Source organism: Alosa pseudoharengus, unplaced genomic scaffold, assembly GCF_046254945.1.
Source record: "Alosa pseudoharengus isolate Yale_2024_CS ecotype anadromous, Long Island Sound unplaced genomic scaffold, YU_APseudo_1.1 YU_APseudo_1.1_scf_10, whole genome shotgun sequence".
NCBI classification, from domain to species: Eukaryota; Metazoa; Chordata; class Actinopteri; order Clupeiformes; family Clupeidae; genus Alosa; species Alosa pseudoharengus.
Window position 1 is genome coordinate 31,225,801 of NW_027468565.1, and position 7,699 is coordinate 31,233,499.

Here is a 7,699-nt window from a genome sequence, read left to right on the forward strand (position 1 = left end):
TCTGTGTAAGCTTGATGTAATGAGAGAAAGAAATCAAATGAATCCAGCAGGACTTTATTAAATATGTGTAAATGCTTTTATCTCCCAGACGTAGCCTACTACATTCTGAAATCATACGGCAATAGTTTAGACGCCATTAATTAATATTCTGTTGCTGAAGCACAGTGGTGTTGATGTTTTACGGAAAATCTACTTTTCCATTCTGGAAACTCATATCCACAAATCAATATTATCGATGAAAAGATGGAATGTCTTGAGATTCATCATCCCCTAACCACACTGTCTGACGGTCTATCAGCAGTCCTTCAAGACGGTAAACATGGTAAACATTCCCCTTATAGTGCAAATACCATTAACAGCTGTTCAAAGCTCAGAGAATATCCATGGGTTTATTTTAATAATCCAACTGGTGCCACATCACAGTGTGTTCTCAACACATTATTCAGTTTCACTGACAGCAATCAGACATCTAAATATGGGGCTTGCAAAAGCACAAGCAGCTCAGCTGACCAACCATTTGCTTCTCTGCCATCAAGCAACATGACCAAACTCAGCATCAAATCGAGGCCTTGACACAAGCGTCTAAGCTCAAACGTGTAGGAGCAATGACCTGAGAGACCTCGGTGGTGGCGAAGGGAAATGCTATCTGTCTCAAGGTTCGAGACACTCGAAACTGTCACATACATGTGTTTCTGCAGACACATGGAAATCACTGAGTTCTCCCTGTAGGAAGGGATCTATGTCCTGGTTGGAGTCCATTAGCAAGTACTGTATAGGAAGGGATCTATGTCCTGGTCAGCGTGCATTAGCAAGTCCTGTAGGAAGGGATCTATGTCCTGGTCAGCGTGCATTAGCAAGTCCTGTAGGAAGGGATCTATGTCCTGGTCAGCGTGCATTAGCAAGTCCTGTAGGAAGGGATCTATGTCCTGGTCAGCGTGCATTAGCAAGTCCTGTAGGAAGGGATCTACTGTACGTCCTGAGGACACAGTGCACTGGTGACTACAGAAGGTGGCTGGGTTACATGCACTGAGCTTGCTTATACTTCTAAAGGTGGATCTCAAAAAATGTGAGTATTGTGGAAAAGCCCCCTCCCCCCCCACCCCCATTTATTTCAAAAAGTGAATCTTTAGATTCATTAGATAAAATGACATATTTAAAGCCATTCTTGTGTTTTAATCTTGACAATTAAGCTCATGAAAACCAAAAATCACTATCTTAAAATATTAGAATAAAGAGGTTATAATACAGAAATGTTGACATTTTTGAAAATGAATGAACTAATCTGACTAATGTAAAGTAGTTCATTCATACACTCAATATGGGCTGATTTTGCACAAATTACTGCATCAATGTCTTGTGGTATGGAGGCAATCAGTCTGTGGCAATGCTGAGGTATTTTGGAAGCCCAGGTTGCTTTGTTAATGGCCTTAAAGGTGCTCTAAGTGATGCTGGGTAACGTCACTTCTGTTGGCGTTCAAACAAAACAGAAAGCTAGCTCGCTACTTCCTCCTCCTCCCTCCCATACAATTGAAACTCTCCTAAACGCGCATCTCGTCTGTGATTTGCTGGAACAGTTTGATATGTTTTTATGGGCACGGTTTGCCCAAGTTGTTTTGTGGCCGTTTTTGGAGCCTGGTTTGTCTACAGAGATCGTGTTTTTTTACAGTGTATTCAGGACACAGGCAGCTAGCGGATGGTGAGGTGATGTTTGCTGTAAGTGACAAAAAAATGTTTAGCCTAAAAAATGTATGACATCGCTTAGAACATCTTTAAAGGTCATTTGTATTGTTGGGTCCGGTGTCTCTCATTTTCTTGCTCTTGACAATAAACCATACATTTTCTATGGGGCTCAGGTCAGACAGGTTGTCTGGTAAATCAAGCACAGTAATACCATGGTAAGCAAACCAGTTAATAGCAGTTTTGGCACTGTGGGCAGGTGCCAAGTCCTGCTGGAAAAGGACATTTCCATAAAGCGTGTCAGCACATGAAAGCAGTGCTCTAAAATCTCCTGGTAGAAGGCTGCATTGACTCTGGACTTCAGAAAACACAGTGGGCCAACACCAGCAGATGACATGACACCCCAAATCATCACTGGCTGTGGAAACATCAAACTGGACTTCAAGCAACTTGGATTCTGTGCCTCTTCACTCTTCCTCCAGACCCTTGGGACCTTGATTGGACCCTGATATCCGGTTAGTTTGGACCACTGAACAACGGTCCAGTTCTGTGTCTCCTCAGACCAGGTAAGACACTCTAACCTTGATTCAGGAGTGGCTTGACATTAGGAATGTGCCACTTGAAGCCTATTTCCTGGACATGTCTGTGCGTGGTGGCTCTTGATGCAGACTCCACTCCTTGTGAAGTTCCTCCAAGTTCTTGAATTGGCTTTGCTTGACCATTCTCTCAAGGCTGCGGTCATCCTTGCTGCTTGCCCACCTTTTCCTACTACACTTTTCCCAGTCAACTTTCCATGAATATGCTTTGTTACAGCACTGAACTTATGTGGCTTACCCTCCTTGTGTCTTTCCCATGATTGTGGTTGTGTTTACTGAACCAGACTAAGAGATTAAAGGCTCAGGGTACCGACATTTATGTATTATAACCAGGGCTTTGAACCGATTTTTTCCCCCAATCGGTTCGTTCCGAACAGAAACGGAATTATAACGTTCCACCAATAAATTGACGTTCCCGAACCGGTTAGAACAAAAAAATACACACCCATCACCCCCCCCCATTGGTCAGCAAAAAAGTAGCCTACATAGCATAACAACATCCACATGCAATAATACAACGACAATGTCTACAATGACCTATTCATTTGGACAACTTGATACAGCCCTATACAGGCTAAAGTTACCTTTAGTTTTGTTCTAGCGTAACGTGACGTCTGGCTTTAGCGCAGTCTAACGTTCTGACAAGCACACCAATTGCCTTCCTTGCCCATCTGGGATAACTCCTAGCTTTGCTGCCTCCATCCTTTCTGTTTTCGTTGTTTAAACTTGTGATATCCATGATGAGTATTGAGTTAGTGAATTAGCTCAACATTGTGTGCTGATAACCATATATAGATAGCCGAGTAAAAGAAAACAACAAGTAGCCTATTGCGTGTCTGCGTGCGTATTCTCTCTCCTGCTCAAACAAAATGCGTGCACGTTAATTTTGATAACGTGTTCACTAACTTTACGTAATAGATGGTAAATAGCCCAATGGCATGCAGCTAAAGGGATACTGTGCATATTTGGGAAGGTATGGTAGGCCAATTTGGTGTGAATACACGCGCACAAGGGAAATGTTCTGTTGTTGAGTAACGTTAGCTTGATGGTACGCACAGTGCGTACGGACGTACACCTGCAGGCGCGCCTGGGCCTAATGTTCGCTAGTCCATTTTTAACGTAGAGTCAACAAATATAGCTATTGATATTGTGTTTGGAATGAGCATTTTAATTAAGGATGGATCGTAATTCACCTCTTATTTAAGATGTGGAGTGGAGACTTTGTAATCCATCGCTCTCTCTCCATTCAGTCAGCGAATGTCTGATGTGATGTCACACAGGAAGTGAACCTCAGCCGTCATGGTAACGTGCGCAGGAAAATAATTTTTAGTTAATTAGGCAACGAAAACTTTGAGGAACGAAATAAAACCAGTATTAACCGGTTACCATTATTTTAAATAAGTGTTCCTGTTCCAGAACATAAAAAATAATAACGTTTCCGGTTTCGTTTCTGTTCCCTGTAAAATACAAAAAGTTCCCGGTTTTCGTTTTCGTTCCTTGAACCGGTTCAAAGCCCTGATTATAACATCTTTATTCTAATATTTTGAGAAACTGATTTTTGGTTTTCATGAGTTGTAAGCGATAATCATCAAGATAAAAGCAAAAAATGAAATATTCTTGAAATGGCTTGACATAATTCACTTTATATCTAATGAATCTAGAATATATGAAACATTAACTTTTTAAAATAAATTAGGGGGAGAAATGAACTTTCATATAAGTTTACACATAGAGTTTATATATAAATATCATGTGAATGAGGAATGGATCATGGTTGGTTCACATGGTATTGAAACTGTGATTTAGGATATTTGTTTTATTTTTTCTAAGCATTATTCTATATTTTAGTTATGGTTCAAGATGTCTGGTAAGTAGGCTTCAAAACATTACCTCAACATGCTCCATCTGATTCCCTCAGTAACTCTAGTAATGCAATAACAAACTTCTCATGGAGCTAAGAAGACAATATATCAGTAACAGGTATTGTACATACGCTGATAATGGATCATATGATCAAAGAGAGCATATGACAACCAGTAAGCAAGTCATGTGTACCTGAAGAACAGATACATTGTTTTTGTCCAAGTGTTTTTGCAAAAAAAGACCTACACTATTTCCCCCTCTCTTTTTCTATATTTACCTTTATTCATTTAGCATACGCTGTTATCCAAGGCAACTTACTTATGCCAATTACATTACAAGGGCCACTGTCCCCGGAGCAACTCAGGGTTAAGTGCCTTGCTCAAGGACACAACGGTGGATGCCGGGTATTGACCCCACAACTTTTCAGGCTACTGCATGCTAGAGCTCCTTACCCACTACGCCATTTTCTATCACATGGGACTACAGTTCCCACAAGACACGGGACACCACCATTATTAGAATGTGTTGCTCTGTTTGTGCTTTTAAGCTTTTTGGCATTTTTTGCATCACATTGCTTCAACCAATTGTTAGAAATAGATAGAAGAATATACCAATTAAAGCCATCAGGCAGTGCCAGTGAATCTATATAGGCTGCTAATTACACATAAGCACAAGAGAATATAGGGCTTCGGAGCTAGGCCGAGAATAGGTCAATACCAAGGCAAGTACTGTATTGTTAGAATAGATGATGCTTGCATATCAACAAGACCAGCCTTTCTCTTTCTCTCTCTCTCTCTCTCTCTCTCTCTCTCTCTCTCAACAACTTAATCAACATGCTGATTATACCTGAAGAATACCACTGAAGTGGCACACCTGACACTCAGTCATCAATGTTCCCCAGCAGTCTGATGGGAGACTGTTTACTAGGTGTGACAGAGCTCTTATCAAGCTTCATAATACTGACTATGCTTCAACTAGTACAGTATAGCTCTGCTTCAATTCATATCAATAAATGTATTGTTGATATGGATTGAAGCAGAACTACATTGTGCATATTTCATGCTTTGCTGAGCATGCATGATAAATGGAATTCTCTTAATAAAGCATTATCACCTCTCTAACCAAACTACTACCGTATCGATGAAAAAATCTGCTGATCGCTTTATGTGTGTGGTCTAGGAAGCCCCCAATCTGATATGAGATGTGTGTAGTACAATTTTTGGTCAATCAACAAGATGTGGAATGCTTTAGGTAAGAAAGAACTTCTTGGGTGGTATTTGAGAAGGTTAGCAAACATTTTATTACCTTCTCTTACTTCTGGAGAGCTGAGACGAAAGACAGTGGGGCTCCCCTAATCTTGATTAATCATCTCATGCTGCGCAGTCTGGCACAGAACATTTAAAAATAACGTTCTGTTTTCCTCCATAGGGCTGGGATCTGATCGATCCACCCAGACTATTTTTGGACAATGTTCATTCAAACATGCATATATTTTTCCGTGTAGGCTATGTAATGATAAATACATTTCGGTAAATAGAGCCAAATAAATCATTATGGCCAGCTGACTTAAAAATAGTCATACTGTTTCCTCACTGGAGCGTCGATCAGATTGATCACCCAGCAATGTTCATTAATGCAGAAGGCATATATTTTGATGTTAAGAGAAATATATATCTGTAAACAGAGCAGAATCTTGGAATAAATCATTATGGCTGCCCAGTAGCTAGGAGCATGGAGGAGCTTGAAGGGCATTCCTAGGGTATCCCAAGATAAGGTCAAGTGCTAAATATCTTTAAAAAGATGGGTTTTTGAAGTAACAGGGCTCTTAGGCTTACCTTCTCTGAATGAACTTATCAGAGTTCATTAGGCTAAACCACACACTTGAATTAACCCCTTTGCTCAGCTGTGGTGATACCACCCACACTTGCTGATGCATGAGGTCAACGAATGGTCTAGGTCTGTAGCCTAGCTAGCACAGTAGAGCTGTGGCAACAAGTCTAAAAACATTTCAGTAATGGTCACAGGAATGTTTCACAACAAACAATGCACCATAGCCTGATGATACTCGACAGGTCAGAGTGCACATGCCAACCATGCTGTCCCAGTTTACTACTTCCCCTGGGTTAGGTGCCTTGGCCTTGTTAATAGCAGCCCCATCGATTGAACTTGCAACCTTCAGGCGCTCCATTTGGAGCCTAATCACTAAACACCACTACCACCCCTAAATCTGTCACACCCAGAGGCGGACAGAGTACACAGCTTCATTACTTGAGTAAAAGTACAGATACCCTTTGCTAAATTTTACTCAAGTACAAGTAAAAGTACAACAGTCAGATGTCTACTTAAGTAAAAGTACTGAAGTACTTGTTTTTAAAAGTACTTGAGTATCAAGAGTACAAGAGTACATTTTCTAAATATTGCATTACTACTGCTACAGTGCTTACTTACATTTATGTACAGAAACGTCCTACATGGAGTTATGAAAAAATTTCATGTTAATACCTTGGAGAATGTAAAAGGAATTGAAAGTAAAATCAAGTAATTTTCATCTTTTTACCATGTTGCCAGGGATGGGCAGTATTTCTAATACATGTATATAAAATATGTATTTCAAATACAAAATACTATTTTGTAATTGAAACACTGAAGCATTAGCCTGGCGGGCCATCCTATATCATTGAAATGTATAGTCTGGAATCGAGCCATTCACCTCGCTTAATCCAAGGGGCGGGCAGAGAATTGTCTTTCAAACTGCCTAGGCATGCAATAGGCCAGCGCTACGACCATATCCGTATCCGGTCGGCAAAACGGCAAATACATCCTTCTTCGAAAGGAATGACTTAAGTGCATTGTGTTGCTCAACTTTCAAAGAAAAGCACAAGTCCAACTCCTCCAAAGTTGACACCAATGCCGATTCAAACAACCGTTCTTCGTTCGCCATAGCCACCTTCCTTGTTGTTCACCGTCGCAGGACTGTCGTTATCCTGTTAAGCCTGCCTTAAGACTCTCTAACAAAATAGAGCGCTGTGATTGGATAACATCCACGGTGTTAGCCAATAGAAATTCCTATGGTTTACTACTAGACGTACAGGCTGAGCAAATTAATTTGCCGCCGCTAGGGTGCGTCTAGATTTCTAGGCTACTGAAGCATTGTAATTTGTAATTGAAACATTGAAGCGAAAACTATCATTAACTTGTTCAGAAAATTGAAATAGTCTGGCAAGGTGGGGCCACGGGTTGGCACATTCCCGGGATGGACCTGCTGCGTCTTTATCCATTGTTTCGTCCATGGTTTCATCTCTTATCTAAATCTGACCATGGAGTTGACCTGGCGGAAAGCTGAAGGTGATTGCTGATAGGCTGTCCCAATCAGTGGCGCCTGCACAATCCAATCACGTTTGAGAGGGAAACAACAAATTGAGGGTTTCTGAGATTTTTCTTTTTTCCTTTTTTTTTGAAAAAGTAACGGGTACTCACGGTTATGGATAGAAATGTAGTGGAGTAAAGAGTACAATATTTGCCTCTCAAATGTACTTGAGTAAAGTCATGAGTACTCCCCAAAA